This window comes from Lutra lutra, chromosome 14 (genome assembly GCF_902655055.1).
Source record: "Lutra lutra chromosome 14, mLutLut1.2, whole genome shotgun sequence".
Classification (NCBI taxonomy): Eukaryota; Metazoa; Chordata; class Mammalia; order Carnivora; family Mustelidae; genus Lutra; species Lutra lutra.
In genome coordinates this window covers 11,527,124-11,539,101 of record NC_062291.1, presented here as the reverse complement: position 1 = coordinate 11,539,101, position 11,978 = coordinate 11,527,124, and the positions used below count along the sequence as shown (strand labels likewise).

At 37.9% G+C, this 11,978-nt stretch overlaps 1 pseudogene; it reads right to left on the bottom strand.

Moving 5' to 3' along the window:
- Positions 1–2,231: 2,231 nt before the first annotated feature.
- LOC125084972 (heterogeneous nuclear ribonucleoprotein A1-like) lies at positions 2,232–3,405 on the bottom strand (annotated as a pseudogene).
- Between the last annotated feature and the right edge of the window lie 8,573 nt (positions 3,406–11,978).

The following is an 11,978-nucleotide window of genomic DNA, read 5'->3' as shown; positions in this document are numbered from 1 at the left end:
TATTTATTTATTTGAGAGAGAATGAGTGAGAGAGAGCATGAGAGAGGAGAAGGTCAAAGGGAGAAGCAGACTCCCCAAAGAGCTGGGAGCCTGATGCGGGACTCGATCCTGGAAGTCCGGGATCATGACCTGAGCCGAAGGCAGTCGCCCAACCAACTGAGCCACCCAGGTGCCCACAACTGCTGATTTTGATAAGAGACCCACACTTTGCATGTATAGTATTTGGCTCAAAAAGCTTTTATTTTAATTTGTTTTCTTGAAAAAGTTATCATTTTATTTATTTATTTATTTTAAAGATTTTATTTATTTGACAGACAGAGATCACAAGTAGGCAGAGAGGCAGGCAGAGAGATGAGGAAGCAGGCTCCCCGCAGAGCAGAGAGCCTGATGTGGGGCTCGATCCCAGGATCCCTGGGATCATGACCTGAGCCAAAGGCAGAGGCTTTAACCCACTGAGCTACTCAGGCACCCTGAAAAAGTTATCATTTTAAATAGGACTAGCCAAGTGAAAATGGACAAAAGAATAGTAACAAACACTTCCAGATGATCTCAGGGCCTTCAAGAAAATACAGTGACATTGCTTCACTATACCTATGTCAACACTGGATGAGATAATTGTTACAAATCTTATCTGATCTCTGTTCATGAAAAATCTCTGATTTCAAATATTTTCCATCCTTTGTACTTGTAAGGACAGATATCCAGAATATACGGCCTTTTGATTTCCATCTATGGACTTTAGATGTTGAAGGATATTTGGTTTGGGGAAATGGAGAACTAAAATGCTCTGATTAGGAAAGTGAGAGTTTTGAGCTGCCAGCCACAAAAGAGTCATTGAAAGATACAGAGAAGAATATAGAAAATAAGAACACTGTGGCCAGAGAGAATTCCCATATTAACAAATGTACAGTGAATTTGAAAATAGTGAATTCCTTGAGTATAAGGGTTATGTCTTAATTATCTCTTTATCTCTGGCTCCTAATCAAGTGCTGGTCTTTGCCTAGGACCTAAGTAAATGTTGAAATGAGTTATCTGAATTAGCTTATTGCATTCATACAATGGTCCTATTAGGTCAGTAATATTTCCTGTTTACATATGATGATATCAAGGCTCAAATATTTAATTAACAGAGACAGAGCTGGAAGGGATTGGGATTTAAATGTAGTCTCCAGGAATCCAAAAACACACAGTGTTTCTGCTGTACCAAGATTTTTCAAAATATCTTCAATCCTACAGTAAAGTTGAGAAAAGAACAGTTCTGTTGGGGAAAAAATTTCCTTTTACCTTTCTAAGTTCTTCAGTTGGGTCTAATAATTAAATTGATATGAAGCAGATCAACAAGAAGAAAACAAATGAAAGTTTAATAACATGTATACATGGAAAGACCCAAGAACTGAGCAACACCTCAAATGACTAAACCTAGCATCTTAAATACCATCTTCAGCTAAAGACAAAGGCAGGTATTAGAGATGAGGTGTTCATAATGGGAGATTGCCAGGAAAAGCACAGTCAGCAGAGATAAGGCTATTACACAGATTTCACTTATTGCTTTCTCCATAGATAAATTTCTAGAGAATGAGCCATTCCCTCTTCCAGGTATAGTGAGGGAGACACCCTTACAAATGGGTATTTCCATGATAAATGTAAAAGTTTCTTACAAAGGAGTAACTTCTACAGTTTTCAGACCTTCTCTGCAGTTTCTTAAAAATAACCATCTTAAGGTGGAATCTGAGTGGCTCAATGTTTGTAGAAGATGCAACTTTTGATTTTGGGATCATGGGTTCAAGCCCACATTGGGTGTAGAGCTTATTGAAAAAATAAATAAATAACCAGGGACACCTGGGTGGTCCAGTCAGTTAAGTGTCTGACTCTTGGTTTCAGCTCAGGTCATGATTTCAGAGTCTTGGGATCGAACACGGTATTGGGCTCCATGTTCAGCATGGAGTCTGCTTGAGATTCTCTCTGTCCCTCTCTCTCTGCCCCTCCTGCTTTTTGTCTCTCTTGCTCTAAAATTTAAAAACAAACAAACAAAAACAAAAACCCACCAAGAAACAAAATAACCTAGCTGAAAATAATCAACATGCTGAAGAGCCATTTCTTGGGATGGAAGAATTTTTGGTCCTTCAGTTCCATGGTTACAAATTTTCAGGAAATCTTATACAGAGTATTGTCCTTCTTGAAATTTCATATGGCATATTAAAATGTTAAAATCTTTGATACAATTTTTATTTATTTATTTAGACACAATTTATTCAGCATCATGATCAGATCATAGCATTTAACAATCAATAGCATGGGTGAAAAAAAAAATTGGCATTAAAACCCCTTGAAATGCTTTAAAATTCCCACAGAACAGAAAAACTAAAATAACCTTTTATATAATTAGTCACAAATACACTCCTTGAGCTTTTTGCCCATACACATATGTATTGTCTAAAATACGTTATCTTTGTAGCAGCTAGACCCTGCATTCACTGTGCTTGGCTAGGTTCACAAATCCTGTAACCTGTAGCTTTCTTTTCACTTCTCTGGATCTCCTCTCCTGCTAAGCTCTGTTTCCTGGAAGTAATTAAAACCTTCTGCTATTGTCACAGCTACTGCTGCTGCTGGAATCACCATAGCTGCTTTGGTTTCATGGTTTGGCAAAGTATTGGCCTCCACCATCATAGGGCCCAGGGCTTCTGCTTCCAAAATTCCCTCCTTTCATGGGTCCAAAATTTGAAGATTGACTTTTGTCATTGCCAAAGTCATTATCATTTCCATCACTTCTAAAATTGCTTCCTGCATTACCAAATCTGTTATAGCCATCCCCACGGCCACCATATCCACTGCCATCATGACTGCCACCAAAGCCACCTCACCACTGAAGTCACCTCCACGATCAAAGTTGTCTTTCCTACCAAAACCACCTCCATCACCACCACCAAAGTTTCCAGAAGCACTTCCACCTCTTTGGCTGGATGAAAGATTAGCCTTATCTTGCTTAGATAGGACTTTCTTTATGTCACAGCTGTGGCCATTCACAGTATGGTATTTTTGAATGACAATCTTATGTACAAAGTCATGGTCATCAAGTGTTACAAAAGCAAATCCTCTCTTCTTGTCATTCCATTGGTCAGTCATGATTTCAATCACTTCAATTTTCCTATACTGTTCAAAATAATCATGTCCTTCAGTGTCTTTTTTAATGCCACCAAGGAAAATCCTTTTCTCACTTAAGTGGGCATTTGGTCTTTGAGCCTTTTCTCTCTTTGGTTCCACAGCTCTTCCATCCACCTTGTGTGACCTTGCATTCATGACTGCATCCACCCCCTCCCCAGTGGCATACTTGACAAACCCAAAACCTCTGGGGTGCTTGGAGTTTGGGACTCTCATCACCACACAGTCCATAAGTGTCCCCGATGGCTCATAATGGCTCCTCATCAGATTCTTCAAAGCTCAAACCTCTGGGGAAGAGCTTCTGCAGCTGTTCAGGCTCCTTAGGAGACTCTGACTTAGATATGACAGTGGTGGGAAGGGAGTGTTTATGGATGCCTACATGGCGGCATCCATAGGCAGAAAGCTCTGATAAAACGTTCAGTTGAACTATTGTTTAAATTTTGTTTTTGTTGGAATTTCTCAAAGGTGACTTATTGCAGTTTTTATGTCTTTTTAATTTTTTAATTTTTGTTTTATTATTTTTTAAAATTATTTATTTGAGAGAGAGAGAACAAAAGAGAGCACAAGCAGGGAAGAGGAGCAGAGGGAGAGGGAGAAGCAAGCTCACACTGAGCAGGGAGCCCCATGTGGGGCCCTGTCACTGGTCTCTGAGATCATGACCTGAGCTGAAGGCAGACGCTTAAGCAACTGAGCCACACAGGTGCCACTTTATTTCTTTTTTAGATTATATATTTTTTGAAGGGTGGGAGGAAAGGGGCAGGAAATGGTAACTATCCATAATAGTAAAAAAATATATATATCACTGGTAAAAAATATGATGAAATATCATAGTCAATACATTTTGGAAGAAATAGGCTTGGATTATAAGAAGCTGTTAAGAGTATAAACTGATAGCTTTTAAGTTTTCTGTACTCATAAGGGTATTTATATAGGGCTGAACTAGTTATCTATACCCATATTCCCTAGAATAATAGGACCTATAATTGGAAACATACTTCCAGTATTTTTTATCATCTACTACTTCCCTGAAATAAAATGGACAGAAGAAATGGATCATTTTCTCTTCATTTGTTCAAATACTTGTCATTCTAGTGGCGCTTGGGTGGCGCAGTCGGTTAAATGTCCAACTCTTGGTTTCAGCTCGGTCGTGATCCCAGGGTCCTGGAATCAAGCCTGGCATCTGGCTCTGCACTCAGTGCAGAGTTTGCTTGAGATTCTTTCCATCTCCCTCTGCCCTACCTCCTCCCATCCTACTGTTCTTTCTCAAATAAATAAATAAATCTTTTAAAAAAATTTTTATTTATTTATTTGACAGACAGAGATCACAAGTAGGCAGAGAGGCAGGAAGAGAGAGAGGAGGAAGCAGGCTCCCCGCCAAGCAGAGAGCCTGATGTGGGGCTCGATCCCAGGACCTTGGGATCATGACCTGAGGTGAAGGCAGAGGCTTTAACCCACTGAGTCACCCTGGTGCCCCATAAATAAATAAATCTTTAAAAATACTTGTCATTCAATTATAAATTACAAACATATATTTGGAATTACAAAATATATTTCCATTTAGGGAGTTTATTGTAAGTGTTATATCGTTAATGGATACTTCCTGTCTTTGTCAACCTGGAGACAAAGAGCCACAATGAGAGGCAAATGAGTGTTTATTTGGGGTTAAAGCATTGCAATTTGGGGAACACAGATTCAGGAGGTTGCCCTCCTGAATTCAGGAGGTTACCCAAATAGTGTTCCTCCTTCTAGGGTGAAGGCACTGGTTTTTGTTTTGTTGTGGTTTTTTGTTTGTTTGAGGAATTGGAAGGGGGTTAATTACATAAGTTGAAGAAAAGAAAAAAACAGTTTTCTCTAGGCATTAACAAGTTAACTCAGTTAGACATCAACTGGTGACTCATTTTATCTTCAGAAACCCCACGACTATCAGTGTTATGATCAAAATGTTCCTTCTCCTACTGACTCCTCAAGTAATTGCTTAAAACAATTGCTATTTTAACCAGGCCAATGGTTTGAGCCCAGATCAAACAAAGGTGGGTAAGGCAGTCTCTCTGCAGTGGCCGCTCTGGCTCCATTTTGAAGTGGCTCCTGTCATGACAGTTTTCACAACTTAAAGTTCAAACAGATTAAGCTGTAGGTGAAGTTAGAAATGCTGCAGTCTTTAAAGGAGGCAGTTGGAAGCAAATTAATTGACTCCTAGATGGGTAAGTGGACTGTAGAAATTATACCTTATAAATGGTTAGTTATCTGTAAGATATTAAAGTAAAATATCCTCTTTTATAAATAAGGTGTTTGATAGTCATATATACTCATCATTGATAGGCTATGAGAGAGAAGTTAGTAATATATACTTATAATGAGGTATTAACATACCTCCACTTGATGTTAACAACGAAGTATTCATGCTTTATTCTGAATTCTTATTCTGTTAAATTGATTTGGAATAAGCAACTATAATAATAAAGATTAGGCAAATCACACAAAACCTATATGAAGATTCTGGCATTTTCATTACACTATATACAGATTTTTCCAGAGAAACACTATCATTTTTATAAAAAAATACTACATATTTTACCTTCAGGAGAGGTACATAATGCACATAAGTATGTTAAATAAACATTCAGTGTTTAATGTGTGCACAATTGCTCTGTTACAGGAATTGAAGAGTAAATAGGGGAAATTAATAAACAAATATTGCTTGAGCAGCTAGTGCTTTTTAGGTTAACACATTTCCTTTGGGAGATGCAAAAAGTCCCATTTGAAAAATACCAAAGAGGTTTGGTTGCAGAAACAATGTCAGGCCATATTACAAACTCAATCCATTATTGCCAACAGATGAAATAAAAAAACACGAAAACAGCACATTATATGGTTAGATTCTAATAGTATGAACATGTGAAGAATAAATACTAAGGAATTTAGGATTGTGAGCTATGAATGGGGGTTGAGTAGCAAGAGAAAACCTAAAATCAAAGTGAGGCTTGACTTGGATTTTGAAGGTGAGAGTATTGTTTTCTTTGTGGGAGGTATGGAAAACATTGGAAGACAGGGACAAATACGAAAGAAGCTTTCAGGGATATGAGTGAATGTGGCTTGTGGGGATAAGGGGAGAGAGATGGCAAAGAGGCCTGCTGATTTGATGGGAAAGAAGGATACCAAGATGGAAAAACAGATTGTAAGTACGTTTTACAGAAGCTCTTCTAGAGGAACTTAAATGAGAGGCAGGGAAAATCTAATAGAATCTGAATTTTAGCCATTGAACATTTTTATTCGTGGATAAGGTACATTTCATTCATTCAGAGGTTTTCTGTAGTCTAGACTGGGGTTTGGTGGAGCATTAGACAATGGATTGATTTGAGAAGCTATTCTGGAAATTGGGGCTTGATGTGATGGGGGGCTGCGGTATGAAAGTGCTATTGTGTGCAAACCGATGGACATGAGGAAGGGACGGACGTGAGAACTCTTCCAAGAGAAATTCTGCAGGACTTATAAATTACTCACATTAATAAAATAGCGAATTTACTGAAAGTAAGTGCAGGATTAGATAATGAAGTTCATTTCTCCTTATGTTATCCAAAGAAAATTTTTACCTAGCATAGCAATGACTATAGAGATTGGATGTCTGGGTGGCTCAGTCAGTTAAGCGTCTGCCTTTAGCTCAGGTCATGATCTCAGGGTCCTGGGATCGAGTCCCAGATCAGGCTCTCTGCTCAGTGGGGAGTCTGCTTCTCCCTCTGCCCCTCGCCCTCCTCACATGTGCCCTCTCACTCTCTCAAATAAATAAATTAAATCTTAAAAAAATAAAGTACCGAGGATTATGTCCGAATGCTATTAAAAGCATGTGAACATTCCTCAACAACAACAACAAAAATCCATTTTGCATAGCAGCAACAATAAGTACCTGCGTATATATAAATGACAAATTTATGTAAACCTTTATGGAGTAAACTGGAACTTTAATGAAAGATGTTAAATAAGATCAAAGTTGACTAGAGAGATATAAAAGGCTCATTAGGTGTCATAACATTATCAATTTTTCTGAAAACATTAACTCTATTTTGTGTAATTCCAATGAGAATGCTAATAATATTTATTTTCCATTTGAAGAGTTGATTCCACAATGTATATGTAAGAGTGGGGGGGGCACCTGGGTGACTCAGTGGTTTAAGTGTCTGCCTTTGGCTCGGGTCATGATCTCAGGGTCCTGGGATCGAGCCCAGCATTGGGCTCTCTGCTCAGCAGGGAACCCGCTTCTCTTTCTTTGCCTGCCTCTCTGCCTACTTGTGATCTCTGTCTGTCAAATAAATAAAATCTTAAAAAAAAAAAAAAGAGTGAGTAGGGGGGACATTTGTACTTGGAGTGTGCGTATATACAAATATATATATTTGTAGCCACTAGGGGTGTATTCTTTTGGTTGAATGATAGGAAAAGTGAAAAATGAAACAGGGACGTCTGGATGGCTCAGTCAATTAAGTGTTCAACTCTTGATTTTTGCTCAGGTCATGAGTTCAGTGTCAAAAGATTCTCTTTCTCCTTTTCTTTCTGCTCCTACCCCATGTCTCTCTCTCTCTCTCTCTCTCTCTCAAAAAAAAAAAAAAAAAAAGAAAGAAAGAAAGAAAGAAAAAGTAATGAAAAAAAAGGAACAGAGTAAAGAACCCAAGATCAGATCCAAGATCAGTAGTGATTGGGCAGACTCTTCAAGAATCACACTTTAAAAGAATTAATAAGGTCTTTATTTCATACAATATGCAAGAACAAGTTCCAGATAGGTTAAGGACAAATGTGATAAAAATAATTTTAAAAATATTAGCAGAAAATTAGCCTTGGACTAGTGAAGGATTCTCTAAACCAAATAAAGAAGCATACAAAATTAAGAGAAGCTTTGAAAAGTTAATAATATTCAGACTAAAACTTGTTTTCACTCAACCAAAAAAAACAAAAAAACCTATTAGAACTAACCAATGAATTCAGGCAAGTTGGTGGATTCAAATTAATATATAGAAATGAGATACATTTCTAATGAACTAGCGGAAAGAGAAAATAAACAACCCCTTTTGCAATTGCATCAAAAAGAATACGATATCTAGAAATAAATTTAAGCAAGGAGGGGAAGGACCTATATCCTATAACCATAAGACTTTGGTGAAAGAAACTGAAGTTGACACAGAAAATGGAAAGATGCCATGCTCATGGATCAGAAGAATTCATATAGTTAGAATGTCTAATTTGATTCTACTATAGTATTCTCAGATTATCATTTCATATTTGTGTTTGATTGTTTACACTATGTTATTTCTCTCATCCTTCAGATAGTAAGCTCTAAGAAGGAATATGTCTGTTTCACCTGCGATTGAATACCTAAATCAAAGCCTGGTATAGTCATTTCTAAATATGTATATTTTTGAATAAATGAATGAGAACTGTGAGCCAACCAATATTGGAGAGAAAACAAACAACTTTTCACCTTCATACATCAGCGAGAACGAGTCCTGGCTAATTCCCTGAAGGCTGATATTTTTCTCAGTAAGCTAGATGAGTCTTTGTAGGGTGAGTGATCCAAGACTCAAGGCTTAAGGGCTTAGACACCAGCCACGTAGGACTGCTTCCTTGCTTGTTGTAGTCCTTGTGGACTGAGGTTCTGTGGGATCATGCAGAACAATAGAGTCACTCAAAGTATTCTTTTGCCATGACTCCACCAGAATTACTGCCACCCCTGTACCTTCTTTTTGTCAAGTATAGGGTCAGGACACTGGATTTCATATTGCCTGACTCTTGCTCTTTCCTTCCATTAATACATGTGCCTTCTGAGCACCCTGGGCCCTCAGGCCAAGTCAGTCCATTAGCCATACCCCAGGCTGTGAGAAGACATTGATTTGTATCTTGCGTTGTAGCCTTCGTGTCCATAGTCCTGAGCATCAAACCCATAATTTCCCCAAACGTAGCAAATTTGCCTTTCAAATAAAAAAAGCATACTATACTACTGCCACTCTATTTCTCACATCTATTTCACAGACAAAACCACCAACCTGAGGGAATTAGCGGGACTTGTTCTCATAGACAAGGGGATGTGAAAAGTTCTCTCTTTGCAAAAAAAGAAGAAAAAAAAAGTTACCTCTTTGCTCCGGGCATCGCTCATCTCATCATTGTCTCATCCGTGCGGTGGCTTATCGTCCCCCCCTGAGCTTTCTTCACCCGCTACCCAGAGTTGCACCAGTTTATGGATCTGTTGTGTTGCACAAGGGAATAGAGTTACTAATAACCTGGGCTATTACAGTAAATACCCTATATGACTAGAAAGATCAGGTCAGACACTTTCAAACTCAAACTGTACCTTGAACATGGTAATAGAATACATAGCCATATTGCACGGAGTACTGGGTGTGGTGTATAAACGATTTTGAAACACTGAAAGAAATAAAATAAAATTAAATAAATAAAAAAAAAGAATTCACAGTCCAACAATTATTTTAACTTTACCATCCTGTGGAGAGATCATACTATGTATTTTGAAAACAAACCTCCAAAGATTTTAGAAATTTAGAAAGTAGTACTTAATGATGGTAAATGAGAACATTAGTTCTTTTTACTCCTTCCTCCCTCCCTCCTTTCCTCCCTCCTTTCCTTCCTCCCTTCTTTCTTCCCTTCCTTCCTTCGGTCCTTCCTTCCTTCTTTGTGATTTTATTTATTTGTCAGAGAAAGGGAAAGAGCACAAGCAGGGGGAGTGGTAGGCAGGGAGAGAAGTAGGCTTCCTCCTGAGCAGGGATCCCAATGTAGGGCTCAGTCACAGAACCCTGGGATCAAAAACTGAGCCAAAGGCAGCTGCTTAACCAAGTGAGCCACTCAGGTGCCCCGTATTTCTCTCTCCTTTCTCTCTCTCTCTCTCTCTCTCTCTCTCCTTCCCCCTCCCTCTTCTCTTCCTTCCTTTCTTCTTCCTCCCTCCCTTCTTTCTTTTCCCTTTCCTTTCCTCTTTCTTTCATTCCTTCTTTCCTTTTTCCCTTCTTTCTTTCCCTTCCTCCCTCCCTCTCCCCCTCCCTCTTTCTCTGTCTTTCCTTCCTTCCTTCCTCCTTGCCTCCCACCCTCCCTCCCTCTCCCCCTCCCTCTTTCTCTGTCTTTCCTTCCTTCCTTCCTCCCTCCCTCCTCCTTTCCCTCCCTCCTTCCCTCCCTCCCTTCTTTTTCTTTCTTTTCTTCATTAAACCAATCCCATAGAATGAAAATGGGTTGTTATGTTTTCCCTAAGCTTTCCAACCTGGAGATTGATGAGGAGCAATGAAGTTAGTTGCTATGCTGTATTTACTAATATTAGCAAATGGTTTACACTTGTATGTGCATTTGATTATGCAGAAATACAAGTGACTTGTTTTGGTGATAAAGTCCAATTATTTATTATTTTTTCAACTTTTGCAATAGATACATAAAATTTGATATAACCCTATAAAATATTTTGGTTTGCATCCCATTCATTTAAGGTAAAACCAAGCAACAAAAGAAAAAAAATTACCAAATATTTGCATTACTAGACAAAGCTGGGAAATTAACAATTGCTCAGTAATCTTAATTGTCTATCTTTCTAATAATGACTTCATTTTCGCTTGATATTGATAGCTAGTTTCTACATTACTAAAGTTTTATCTCACGATATTATAATTATTTTATAAGTGAGGAGGTAGAATTGTATGGAGATGAACTAATGTGCCCCATATGTACAACATTAATTTTCATTTGAGCTACTATTCAAAGGCAGATCTGTAAGAGTTGGTGCTTTTATCCAATATATTATGTAACAATCAATAAATCTTCGCTTAGTTTAGTTTAAGTGAATTTTGCTACCTGAGAATCAAAGTACCAAATTAAAGACTGAGAGGATTAAATAAATGAATTCAGAACTTGAGGGAATGGCAGAATGATTATCATGAAACTTGAATCTCTTGGAAAAGGTTGGACCATGTTATCTGTGTATGTGGGATTGGTGTGTGTGTGTGTGTGTGTGTCTTTATATTTGGTGGTGCCTAATATTCAGAGACTTTTCAACAAATATCATAAAAGGCAATGATGAAAATTGTAAGTGGCAAGGCAAAAAGAATTTGGTGCTCCATAATTACAAAAAGGCAAAGAAACCAAATTACTTTGAAATGAAAATACCCACATCCTTTAAATCTGTTCTCACAGTTCCCAAACAGACTAATAATTTGCTTGATTTCTTTCTGTTATGCTAAAGGTACTGGTGAATTGATTGAAAGTTGTGTATAATACAGCAGGTGTTTCTTGTTTTTGTCTGGGGATAATACTCCTAAGGAGGTAGTGAAAAGAAGTATGAACTGAGAGTAATGTGAGAATAGCAGGAGGAGTTCCTCTTCGCCTAGCTAAGGGCTCTATTTTCACAAAGTCATTAGAGTTGCATGAACCACACACGGAGAAAACAAAAATCTGGGAATAAGCTAATATTAAAGTATGTATTTTAAAACACCAAAGTTGATGAAAACAATACACGATTTCTTTTATTTCCTTTACTTGAAATTTTCTTTCTGTTTTGGGGCTTTCATTTTCAAATTCCCAGTTCATCTTCATCTTTCTGTGAAAATCATATTTTCCCATGTCAAAAAAATGTATCCTTACCTTACCCCAAAGCATACAAAACATTCTCATGTGCAAATTCGTGTGTAGACACACACAAACACACATACTCATGCAGACAAACACATAAGCAGAGGTGTGCATTTATACATGCAGAAACTACAGAAACATACATGTAAAAACAACTCATACACACTCACACATGCTCACTTAGAACAATCACCTTGATATATAATTTTTAATAGCTT